We start from the raw sequence: 13,772 nt of genomic DNA on the forward strand, positions 1-13,772 counted from the left end.
CAGTCTGGGGAGCCAGGTAACAGTCTGGGGAGCCAGATAACAGTCTGGGGAGCCAGGTAACAGTCTGGGGAGCCAGGTAACAGTCTGGGGAGCCAGGTAACAGTTTGGGTAGCCAGGTAACAGTCTGGGGAGCCAGGTAACAGTCTGGGGAGCCAGGTAACAGTCTGGGGAGCCAGGTAACAGTCTGGGGAGCCAGGTAACAGTCTGGGGAGCCAGGTAACAGTTTGGTGAGACAGGTAACAGTCTGGGGAGCCAGGTAACAGTCTGGGGAGCCAGGTAACAGTTTGGTGAGACAGGTAACAGTCTGGGGAGCCAGGTAACAGTCTGGGGAGCCAGGTAACAGTTTGGTGAGACAGGTAACAGTCTGGGGAGCCAGGTAACAGTCTGGGGAGACAGGTAACAGTCTGGGGAGCCAGGTAACAGTCTGGGGAGACAGATAACAGTCCGGGGAGCCAGGTAACAGTTCAACCTCCGACACCGCCAAAACATAATCTACGGCAGAGAGGGACCCACTGGTTTCCCTCGAGGTTACAGAGAGCTGGTAGTCCCATCCACCAAATTACCAGATGTGAAACAGGGAAGAAACTCAGGGGGTATGCTAATTTGGTATAAGGCAGACTTAACCCACACTATTAAATTAGTCAAAACAGGAACATTTTACATCTGGCTAGGGAAAAATGTCCTCATCTGTGCTCCATATATTTCCCCAATAGAATCCCCATACTTTAATGATGACAGCTTTTCCATTCTAGAGGGGGAGATCAACAATTTCCATGCTCAGGGACATACGAGGGACGTACTAGTCTGTGGACACCTAAATGCCAGAACTGGACAAGAACCAGACACCATTAGCAAGAAGGGGGACAAACACCTACCTGGGATGACAGCATTCCTTCCCCCATGTGCACCCCTAGACACAACTACGACAACATAACCAACAAAAACGGGTCACAACTCCTGAAGCTCTGTTGGATGCTGGGTATGTACAGTTGAAGTCAGAAGTTTATATACACCTAAGCCAAATACATTTAAACTCAGTTTTTCACAATTCCTGACATTTAATCCTAGTAAAAATTCCCTGTTTTAGGTCAGTTAGGATCACCACTTTACTGTATGAATGTGAAATGTCAGAATAATAGTAGAGAGAAGGATTTATTTCAGCTATTATTTCTTTCATCACATTCCCAGTGTGAGTTTACCTTCATTCAATTAGTATTTGGTAACATTGCCTTTAAATTGTTTATCTTGGGTCAAACGTTTCAGGTAGCCTTCCACAAGCTTCTCATAATAAGTTGTGTGAATTTTGGACCATTCCTCCTGACAGAGCTGGTGTAACTGAGTCAGGTTTGTAGACCCCCTTGCTCTCACACGCTTTTTCAGTTCTGCCCACGCATTTTCTATGGGATTGAGGTCAGGGCTTTGTGATGGCCACTCCAATACCTTAACATTGTTGTCCTTAAGCCACAACTTTGGAAGTATGCTTGGGGTCATTGTCCATTTGAAAGACCCATTTGTGACCAAGCTTTAACTTCCTGACTGATGTCTTGAGTTGTTGCTTCAATATATCCACATAATTGTCATCCCTCATAATGCCATCAATTTTATTGCAGTGAAGGACCCCCACGACATAATGCTGCCACCCCCGTGCTTCTTGGTGGGATGATGTTCTTCGGCTTGCAAGCCCCCCTGTCACGACTTCTGCCGAAGTCGGTCCCTCTTCTTGTTCGGGCGGCATTCGGAGGTCGACATCACCGGCCTTCTAGCCATCACCCATCCACTTTTCATTTCCATTTGTTTTTTCTTTGTTTTACACACCTGGGTTCAATTCCCCAATTACATATTCATTATTTAACCTTCTGTTTTCCCCATGGTTTTTGTTCGTGATTGTTTAATTGTAAGTTCGGTCTGATGTTTGTTGGCTTGGTATTACTTTATATATTTGAACATTTTGAGTAAAGTACCTTGTGTTTCTCATCTCTGCGGTCCTGCCCCTGACTCCTCTGCACCAGCTACACCCAGATCCTTACACTCCCCCTTTTTCCTCCTAACATAACAATGGTCATTATGGCCAAACAGTTCTATTTTTGTTTCATCAGACCAGAGGACATTTCTCCAAAAAGTGGGATCTTTGTCCCCAGATGCAAACCGTATTCTCATTTTTTTGTGGTGGTTTTGGAGCAGTGGCTATTTCCTTGCTGAGCGGCCTTTCAGGTTACGTCGATGTAGGACTCGTTTAGCTGTGGATATAGATACTTTTGTACCTGTTTCCTCCAGCATCTTCACAAGGTCCTTTGCTGTTGTTCTGGGATTGATTTGCATTTTTCGCACCAAAGTACGTTAATCTCCAGGAGACAGAATACGTCTCCTTCCTGATTGGTATGATGGCTCCGTGGTCCCATGGTGTTTATACTTGCGTACTATTGTTTGTCCAGATGAATGTGGTACGGTCAGGCATTTGGAAATTGCTCCCAAGGATGAACCAGACTTGTGGAGGTCTACAAAAAAAGTCTGAGGTTTGGCTGATTTATTTGGATTTTCCCATGATGTCAAGCAAACAGGCACTGAGTTTGAAGGTAGGCATTGAAATACATCCACAGGTACGCCTCCAATTGACTCAAATGATGTCAATTAATCTATCAGAAGCTTCTAAAGGCATGACATAATTTTCTGGAATTTTCCATGCTGGCACAGTCAACTTACTGTATGTAAACCTCTAACCCACTGGAATTGTGATACAGTGAATTATAAGTGAAATAATCTGTTTGTAAACAATTGTTGTGTCATGCACAAAGTTGATGTCCTAACCGACTTGCCAAAACTATAGTTTGCTAACAAGAAATTTGTGGAGTGGTTGAAAAAATGTGTTTTAATGACTCCAACCTAAGTGTATGTAAACTTCCAACTTCAACTATACATAGTCAATAGTATGCTTCGATTGGACTCCTATTGTAGGTACACATATAGCTCATTTATTGGCAGTAGTACTGTAGATCACTTTATCACTGAGCTCATCCCAGGGTCTCTTAGAGCATTCACAGTCAGTCCACTGACACCCTATCAGATCACAGCAAAATCACACTCTACTTGAAGTGAGCTATGCTCAATCATGAGGCATCAAAGCCAAAGGAACCGAATCATATTAAGAAATGCTATAGATAGAAAACAAATAGTGTTGAAAACAACCAAAAAAACTATTAGGCAATTACAAATTCCATACCTTCTTGACAATTTACTGGACAAAAGGTTTCACTGTAATAGTGAAGGTGTAAACTTGGCAGTAGAAAACCTAAACAGTATATTTGACCTCTAAGCTTCCCTGTCAAATCTAAAAATATCAAGCAGACAACCTAAGAAAATGAACAACAATGACAAATGGTTTGATGAAGAATGCAAAAACCTACTGAAAGAAATTGAGAAACCTATCCAACTAAGAACATAGATACTCAGAAAACCTGAGCCTATGCCTTTATTATAGTGAATCACTAAAACAATACAGAAATACACTATGGAAAAAGAAAGAACAGAATTTCAGAAATTCAATGTAATTGAATTGAATTATCGAGCCACTTTAAGGAAAATTGGAACACTCTTAACAAACAACAACACGAAGAGGTATCTAGCCAAAAGTGAGATGTTTGGATAAACCTATAAACCTATAAACCTAAAACAAAGAACAAAGAGCAAAAACATATACATGATTAAATCAAATAAACTATTAAAGACTACCAGAACCCACTAGATTCTCCAATTATATTGAATGAACTACAGGACAAAATACAAACCCTTCAACCCAAAAAGTCCTGCGGGGTTGATGGTATCCTAAATGAAATGATAAAATATACAGGCCACTAAATGCAATTGGCTATACTTAAACTCTTTAACATCATCGTGAGCTCTGGCATCTTCCCCAATATTTAGATCCAAGGAATGATCACCCCCATCCTCAAAAGTGGAGACAAATTTGACCCCAATAACTACCAGGGATATGTGTCAACAGCATCCTTGTCATGTTTTGTCTTATATTGTCTTGTCATTTTGCTTTTCCTTCTGTTCGTTTTCCCCCTGCTGGTCTTTTTAGGTTCGTTCCCCTTTTTCTCTCTCCCTTCCTCTCTCTCTTCTCTCTATCGTTCCGTTCCTGCTCCCAGCTGTTCCTATTCCCCTAATCAATCATTTAGTCTTCCCACACCTGTTCCCTATCTTTTCCCCTGATTAGAGTCCCTATTTCTCCCCTTGTTTTCCGTTTCTGCCCTGTCGGATCCTTGTATATTGTTCACCGTGCTGTGTCTTTGTATCGCCCTGTCGTGTCGTGTTTCCCTCAAATGCTGCGTGGTGAGCAGGTGTCTGAGTCTGCTACGGTCAAGTGCCTTCCCGAGGCAACCTGCAGTTTATTATCGAGTCTCCAGTCAGTTCTCGTGATTACGAGTTGTCCTCATTCACCTGCATAACAGAAGGATCCGACCAAAGAATGGACCCAGCGACTACAGACGCTCGTAACACTGCCGTCGAGATCCAAGGAGCCATGCTCGGCAGACACGAGCAGGAATTGTCTGCTGCTCGTCATGCCATGGAGAACCTGGCCGCTCAGGTTTCCGACCTCTCTGGACAGTTCCAGAGTCTTCGCCTCGTGCCACCTGTTACTTCCTGGTCTGCCGAGCCTCCGGAACCTAGGGTTAATAACCCACCTTGCTACTCCGGGCAGCCCAAGGAGTGCCGCTCCTTTCTCACCCAGTGTGATATTGTGTTCTCTCTCCAACCCAACACATACTCTAGAGAGAGAGCTCGGGTTGCTTACGTCATTTCACTCCTTACTGGCCGGGCTCGAGAGTGGGGCACAGCTATCTGGGAGGCAAGGGCTGATTGTTCAAACAATTACCAGAACTTTAAAGAGGAGATGATTCGGGTTTTTGACCGTTCAGTTTTTGGTAGGGAGGCTTCTAGGGCCCTGGCTTCCCTATGCCAAGGTGATCGATCCATAACGGATTACTCTATAGAGTTTCGCACTCTTGCTGCCTCTAGTGACTGGAACGAGCCGGCGCTGCTCGCTCGTTTTCTGGAGGGACTCCACGCAGTGGTCAAAGATGAGATTCTCTCCCGGGAGGTTCCTTCCAGTGTGGACTCTTTGATTGCTCTCGCCATCCGCATAGAACGACGGGTAGATCTTCGTCACCAAGCTCGTGGAAGAGAGCTCGCGTCAACGGTGTTTCCCTGCTCCGCATCGCAACCATCTCCCTCCTCTGGCTCTGAGACTGAGCCCATACAGCTGGGAGGTATTCGCATCTCGACTAAGGAGAGGGAACGGAGGATCACCAACCGCCTGTGCATCTATTGCGGATTTGATGGACATTTTGTCAATTCATGTCCAGTAAAAGCCAGAGCTCATCAGTAAGCGGAGGGCTACTGGTGAGCGCTATTACTCAGGTCTCTCCATCTAGATCCTGTACTACTATGTCGGTCCATCTACGCTGGACCGGTTCGGGTGCTACATGCAGTGCCTTGATAGACTCTGGGGCTGAGGGTTGTTTCATGGACGAAGCATGGGCTCGGAAACATGACATTCCATTCAGACAGTTAGACAAGCCTACGCCCATGTTCGCCTTAGATGGTAGTCATCTTCCCAGTATCAGATTTGAGACACTACCTTTAACTCTCACAGTATCTGGTAACCACAGTGAGACTATTTCTTTTTTGATTTTTCGTTCACCTTTTACACCTGTTGTTTTGGGTCATCCCTGGCTAGTATGTCATAATCCTTCTATTAATTGGTCTAGTAATTCTATCCTATCCTGGAACGTTTCTTGTCATGTGAAGTGTTTAATGTCTGCCATCCCTCCCGTTTCTTCTGTCCCCACTTCTCAGGAGGAACCTGGCGATTTGACAGGAGTGCCGGAGGAATATCATGATCTGCGCACGGTCTTCAGTCGGTCCCGAGCCAACTCCCTTCCTCCTCACCGGTCGTATGATTGTAGTATTGATCTCCTTCCGGGGACCACTCCTCCTCGGGGTAGACTATACTCTCTGTCGGCTCCCGAACGTAAGGCTCTCGAGGATTATTTGTCTGTGTCTCTTGACGCCGGTACCATAGTGCCTTCTTCCTCTCCGGCCGGGGCGGGGTTTTTTTTTGTTAAGAAAAAGGACGGTACTCTGCGCCCTGCGTGGATTATCGAGGGCTGAATGACATAACGGTTAAGAATCGTTATCCGCTTCCCCTTATGTCATCAGCCTTCGAGATTCTGCAGGGAGCCAGGTGCTTTACTAAGTTGGACCTTCGTAACGCTTACCATCTCGTGCGCATCAGAGAGGGGGACGAGTGGAAAACGGCGTTTAACACTCCGTTAGGGCATTTTGAGTACCGGGTTCTGCCGTTTGGTCTCGCCAATGCGCCAGCTGTTTTTCAGGCATTAGTTAATGATGTTCTGAGAGACATGCTGAACATCTTTGTTTTTGTCTACCTTGACGATATCCTGATTTTTTCACCGTCACTCGAGATTCATGTTCAGCACGTTCGACGTGTTCTCCAGCGCCTTTTAGAGAATTGTCTCTACGTGAAGGCTGAGAAGTGCTCTTTTCATGTCTCCTCCGTTACTTTTCTCGGTTCCTTTATTTCCGCTGAAGGCATTCAGATGGATTCCGCTAAGGTCCAAGCTGTCAGTGAGTGGCCCGTTCCAAGGTCACGTGTCGAGTTGCAGCGCTTTCTAGGTTTCGCTAATTTCTATCGGCGTTTCATTCGTAATTTCGGTCAAGTTGCTGCCCCTCTCACAGCTCTTACTTCTGTCAAGACGTGTTTTAAGTGGTCCGGTTCCGCCCAGGGAGCTTTTGATCTTCTAAAAGAACGTTTTACGTCCGCTCCTATCCTCGTTACTCCTGACGTCACTAGACAATTCATTGTCGAGGTTGACGCTTCAGAGGTAGGCGTGGGAGCCATTCTATCCCAGCGCTTCCAGTCTGACGATAAGGTTCATCCTTGCGCTTATTTTTCTCATCGCCTGTCGCCATCTGAACGCAACTATGATGTGGGTAACCGCGAACTGCTCGCCATCCGCTTAGCCCTAGGCGAATGGCGACAGTGGTTGGAGGGGGCGACCGTTCCTTTTGTCGTTTGGACAGACCATAAGAACCTTGAGTACATCCGTTCTGCCAAACGACTTAATGCTCGTCAAGCTCGTTGGGCGTTATTTTTCGATCGTTTCGAGTTTGTGATTTCTTACCGTCCGGGTAGCAAGAACACCAAGCCTGATGCCTTATCCCGTCTTTTTAGTTCTTCTGTGGCTTCTACTGATCCCGAGGGGAGTTCTGTCGTTTGATTGGTGCGTCCGTCAGTCTCTCTTCCGGGTTTCATCCCCAGTCTAACGGTCAAGCAGAGAGGGCCAATCAGACGATTGGTCGCATACTACGCAGCCTTTCTTTCAGAAACCCTGCGTCTTGGGCAGAACAGCTCCCCTGGGCAGAATACGCTCACAACTCGCTTCCTTCGTCTGCTACCGGGTTATCTCCGTTTCAGAGTAGTCTGGGTTACCAGCCTCCTCTGTTCTCATCCCAGCTTGCCGAGTCCAGCGTTCCCTCCGCTCAAGCGTTTGTCCAACGTTGTGAGCGCACCTGGAGGAGGGTGAGGTCTGCACTTTGCCGTTACAGGGCACAGACTGTGAGAGCCGCCAATAAACGTAGGATTAAGAGTCCAAGGTATTGTTGCGGCCAGAGAGTGTGGCTTTCCACTCGCAACCTTCCTCTTACGACAGCTTCTCGTAAGTTGACTCCGCGGTTCATTGGTCCGTTCCGTGTCTCCCAGGTCGTCAATCCTGTCGCTGTGCGACTGCTTCTTCCGCGACATCTTCGTCGCGTCCATCCTGTCTTCCATGTCTCCTGTGTCAAGCCCTTTCTTCGCACCCCGTTCGTCTTCCCTCCCCCTCCCGTCCTTGTCGAGAGCGCACCTATTTACAAGGTACGTAGGATCATGGACATGCGTTCTCGGGGACGGGGTCGCCAATACTTAGTGGATTGGGAGGGTTACGGTCCTGAGGAGAGGAGTTGGGTTCCGTCTCGGGACGTGCTGGACCGTTCACTGATTGATGATTTCCTCCGTTGCCGCCAGGATTCCTCCTCGAGTGCGCCAGGAGGCGCTCGGTGAGTGGGGGGGTACTGTCATGTTTTGTCTTATATTGTCTTGTCATTTTGCTTTTCCTTCTGTTCGTTTTCCCCCTGCTGGTCTTTTTAGGTTCGTTCCCCTTTTTCTCTCTCCCTTCCTCTCTCTCTTCTCTCTATCGTTCCGTTCCTGCTCCCAGCTGTTCCTATTCCCCTAATCAATCATTTAGTCTTCCCACACCTGTTCCCTATCTTTTCCCCTGATTAGAGTCCCTATTTCTCCCCTTGTTTTCCGTTTCTGCCCTGTCGGATCCTTGTATATTGTTCACCGTGCTGTGTCTTTGTATCGCCCTGTCGTGTCGTGTTTCCCTCAGATGCTGCGTGGTGAGCAGGTGTCTGAGTCTGCTACGGTCAAGTGCCTTCCCGAGGCAACCTGCAGTTTATTATCGAGTCTCCAGTCAGTTCTCGTGATTACGAGTTGAATTGTTTTTTATGCTTTATTTACCGCTCCGATTTGTCTAGGAGTATTGCTATTTCCTTAAACTGGATTAAAGACTCTGTTTTCGCCAAGTCGCTTTTGGGTCCTCATTCACCTGCATAACAATCCTTTGGAAAATCCTCTGTATTATCATTAATAGCAGACTGGTACATTTCCTCAGTAAAAACAACATTCTGAGCAAATGTCAAATTGGATTTTTACCAAATTACCGTACGACAGACCTTGTATTCACCCTGCACCTAATTCACAGACAAACAAACAAACCAAAACAAAGGCCAAGACTTCTCAGGTTTTGTTGATTTCAAAAAAGTTTTGATTCAGTTTGGCTTGAGTGTCTGCTATAGAAGTTTATGGAATGTGGTGTTGGGGGAAAAATGTATGACATTATAAAATCCATCAACACAAACAAACATTGTGCAGTTAAAATCAGCAAAAAACACACATTTCTTTCCACATGGCCTGTGGGTGAGACAGGGATGCAGCTTAAGCCCCACCCTCTTCAACATATATATAAACTAATTGACGAGGGCACTAAATCAGATCAAATAAAATGACATTTTATTGGTCACATACAGATGGTTAGCAGATGTTATTTGCGAGTGTAGTGAAATCCTTGTGCTTTTAATTCCGACAGTGCAGAAATATTTAACTGTAATCTAACAATTCCACAACAACTATAATACACACAAGTCTAAGTAAATAGATGGAATAAGAATATAGAGATATAAATATATGGATGAGTGATGACCGAACAGCATAGGCAAGATGGGACAAAATACAGTATATACATATGAGATGAGAAATGCAAGATATGTAAAGATTATTAAAGTGACTAGTGATCCATTTATTGAAGTGGCCAATGATTTAAAATCTGTATGTAGGCAGCAGCTTCTCTGTGTTAGTGATGGTTGTTTAACAGTCTGATGGCCTTGATATAGAAGCTGTTTTTCAGTCTTTCGGTCCCAGATTTTATGCACCTGTACTGACCTCGCCTTCTGGATGATAGCGAGGTGAACAGGCAGTGGCTCGGGTGGTTGATGTCCTTGATGATCTTTTTGGCCTTCCTGTGACATTGGGTGCTGTGGGTGTCCTGGAGGGCAGGTAGTTTCCCCCCGGTATGAGATGGGCAGACCACACCACACTCTGGAGACCTTGTGGTTGCGGGCAGTGCAGTTGCCGTACCGGGCAGCGATACAGCCCGACAGGATGTGGAAACTGCACTGCCCTCAACAGCAAGGTTCTCCAGAGGGTGGTCCGGTTTGCCAAAGGGAGGGCGGGTCTTTTATGCATCGCGGAAGTTATGATAGCATTGATCCAGTGTATTGACCACACGAGCGCTACAATCCACATGCTGATAGAATTTAGGTAGCCTTGTTCTCCAATTTGCTTTGTTAAAATCCCCATCTACAATAAATGCAGCCTTAGGATACATGGTTTCCAGTTTGCATAGAGTCCAGTGAAGTTCCTTGAGGTCCGTCGTGGTATCAGCTTGAGGGGGGATATACACGGCTGTGACAATACCCAATTTTCTTGGGAGATAATATGGTCGGCATTTGATTGTAAGGAATCCTGGTTCTGTATGTTGTTACGATTACACAATGAGTCGTTAATCATGAAGCATACACCCCTGCCCTTCTTCCCAGAGAGATGTTTATATCTATCGCCGCGACGCGTCAAGTCTCCCGGTGGCTGTCTCGACTCCAACAACATATCCATGTTTCTGTGAAACAGAGTACATTTACATTTACATTTAAGTCATTTAGCAGACGCTCTTATCCAGAGCGACTTACAAATTGGTGCATTCACCTTATGACATCGAGTGGAACAGTCACTTTACAATAGTGCATCTAAATCTTAAGGGGACGTGAGAGGGATTACTTATCCTATCCTAGGTATTCCTTAAAGAGGTGGGGTTTCAGGTGTCTCCGGAAGGTGGTGATTGACTCCGCTGTCCTGGCGTCGTGAGGGAGTTTGTTCCACCATTGGGGGGCCAGAGCAGCGAACAGTTTTGACTGGGCTGAGCGGGAGCTGTACTTCCTCAGTGGTAGGGAGGCGAGCAGGCCAGAGGTGGATGAACGCAGTGCCCTTGTTTGGGTGTAGGGCCTGATCAGAGCCTGGAGGTACTGAGGTGCCATTCCCCTCACAGCTCCGTAGGCAAGCACCATGGTCTTGTAGCGGATGCGAGCTTCAACTGGAAGCCAGTGGAGAGAACGGAGGAGCGGGGTGACGTGAGAGAACTTGGGAAGGTTGAACACCAGACGGTCTGCGGCGTTCTGGATGAGTTGAAGGGGTTTAATGGCACAGGCAGGGAGCCCAGCCAACAGCGAGTTGCAGTAATCCAGACGGGAGATGACAAGTGCCTGGATTAGGACCTGCGCCGCTTCCTGTGTGAGGCAGGGTCGTACTCTGCGGATGTTGTAGAGCATGAACCTACAGGAACGGGCCACCGCCTTGATGTTGGTTGAGAACGACAGGGTGTTGTCCAGGATCACGCCAAGGTTCTTAGCGCTCTGGGAGGAGGACACAATGGAGTTGTCAACCGTGATGGCGAGATCATGGAACGGGCAGTCCTTCCCCGGGAGGAAGAGCAGCTCCGTCTTGCCGAGGTTCAGCTTGAGGTGGTGATCCGTCATCCACACTGATATGTCTGCCAGAAATGCAGAGATGCGATTCGCCACCTGGTCATCAGAAGGGGGAAAGGAGAAGATTAATTGTGTGTCGTCTGCATAGCAATGATAGGAGAGACCATGTGAGGTTATGACAGAGCCAAGTGACTTGGTGTATAGCGAGAATAGGAGAGGGCCTAGAACAGAGCCCTGGGGGACACCAGTGGTGAGAGCGCGTGGTGAGGAGACAGATTCTAGCCACGCCACCTGGTAGGAGCGACCTGTCAGGTAGGACGCAATCCAAGCGTGGGCCGCGCCGGAGATGCCCAACTCGGAGAGGGTGGAGAGGAGGATCTGATGGTTCACAGTATGGAAGGCAGCCGATAGATCTAGAAGGATGAGAGCAGAGGAGAGAGAGTTAGCTTTAGCAGTGCGGAGCGCCTCCGTGATACAGAGGAGAGCAGTCTCAGTTGAATGACTAGTCTTGAAACCTGACTGATTTGGATCAAGAAGGTCATTCAGAGAGAGATAGCGGGAGAGCTGGCCAAGGACGGCACGTTCAAGAGTTTTGGAGAGAAAAGAAAGAAGGGATACTGGTCTGTAATTGTTGACATCGGAGGGATCGAGTGTAGGTTTTTTCAGAAGGGGTGCAACTCTCGCTCTCTTGAAAACGGAAGGGACGTAGCCAGCGGTCAGGGATGAGTTTATGAGCGAGTTGAGGTAAGGGAGAAGGTCTCCGGAAATGGTCTGGAGAAGAGAGGAGGGGATAGGGTCAAGCGGGCAGGTTGTTGGGCGGCCGGCCGTCACAAGACGCGAGATTTCATCTGGAGAGAGAGGGGAGAAAGAGGTCAGAGCACAGGGTAGGGCAATGTGAGCAGAACCAGCGGTGTCGTTTGACTTAGCAAACGAGGATCGGATGTTGTCGACCTTCTTTTCAAAATGGTTGCCGAAGTCATCTGCAGAGAGGGAGGAGGGGGGGGAAGGGGAGGAGGATTCAGGAGGGAGGAGAAGGTGGCAAAGAGCTTCCTAGGGTTAGAGGCAGATGCTTGGAATTTAGAGTGGTAGAAAGTGGCTTTAGCAGCAGAGACAGATGAGGAAAATGTAGAGAGGAGGGAGTGAAAGGATGCCAGGTCCGCAGGGAGGCGAGTTTTCCTCCATTTCTGCTCGGCTGCCCGGAGCCCTGTTCTGTGAGCTCGCAATGAGTCATCGAGCCACGGAGCGGGAGGGGAGGACCGAGCCGGCCTGGAGGATAGGGGACATAGAGAGTCAAAGGATGCAGAGAGGGAGGAGAGGAGGGTTGAGGAGGCAGAATCAGGAGATAGGTTGGAGAAGGTTTGAGCAGAGGGAAGAGATGATAGGATGGAAGAGGAGAGAGTAGCGGGGGAGAGAGAGCGAAGGTTGGGACGGCGCGATACCATCCGAGTAGGGGCAGTGTGGGAGGTGTTGGATGAGAGCGAGAGGGAAAAGGATACAAGGTAGTGGTCGGAGACTTGGAGGGGAGTTGCAATGAGGTTAGTGGAAGAACAGCATCTAGTAAAGATGAGGTCGAGCGTATTGCCTGCCTTGTGAGTAGGGGGGGAAGGTGAGAAGGGTGAGGTCAAACGAGGAGAGGAGTGGAAAGAAGGAGGCAGAGAGGAATGAGTCAAAGGTAGACGTGGGGAGGTTAAAGTCGCCCAGAACTGTGAGAGGTGAGCCGTCCTCAGGAAAGGAGCTTATCAAGGCATCAAGCTCATTGATGAACTCTCCGAGGGAACCTGGAGGGCGATAAATGATAAGGATGTTAAGCTTGAAAGGGCTGGTAACTGTGACAGCATGGAATTCAAAGGAGGCGATAGACAGATGGGTAAGGGGAGAAAGAGAGAATGACCACTTGGGAGAGATGAGGATCCCGGTGCCACCACCCCGCTGACCAGAAGCTCTCGGGGTGTGCGAGAACACGTGGGCAGACGAAGAGAGAGCAGTAGGAGTAGCAGTGTTGTCTGTGGTGATCCATGTTTCCGTCAGTGCCAAGAAGTCGAGGGACTGGAGGGAGGCATAGGCTGAGATGAACTCTGCCTTGTTGGCCGCAGATCTGCAGTTCCAGAGGCTACCGGAGACCTGGAACTCCACGTGGGTCGTGCGCGCTGGGACCACCAGATTAGGGTGGCCGCGGCCACGCGGTGTGGAGCGTTTGTATGGTCTGTGCGGAGAGGAGAGAACAGGGATAGACAGACACATAGTTGACAGGCTACAGAAGAGGCTACGCTAATGCAAAGGAGATTGGAATGACAAGTGGGCTACACATCTCGAATGTTCAGAATGTTAAGCTTACGTAGCAAGAATCTTATTGACTAAAATGATTAAAATGATACAGTACTGCTGAAGTAGGCTAGCTGGCAGTGGGTGTGTTGTTGACACTACACTAATCAAGTCGTTCCGTTGAGTGTAATAGTTTCGACAGTGCTGCTATTCGGGGGCTAGCTGGCTAGCTAGTAGTGTTGTTTACGTTACGTTGCGTTAAAAGAACGACAATAGCTGGCTAGCTAACCTAGAAAATCGCTCTAGACTACACAATTATCTTTGATACAAAGACGGCTATGTAGCTAGCTATG

This window comes from Oncorhynchus gorbuscha, linkage group LG10 (assembly GCF_021184085.1).
Source record: "Oncorhynchus gorbuscha isolate QuinsamMale2020 ecotype Even-year linkage group LG10, OgorEven_v1.0, whole genome shotgun sequence".
Lineage (NCBI taxonomy): Eukaryota > Metazoa > Chordata > Actinopteri > Salmoniformes > Salmonidae > Oncorhynchus > Oncorhynchus gorbuscha.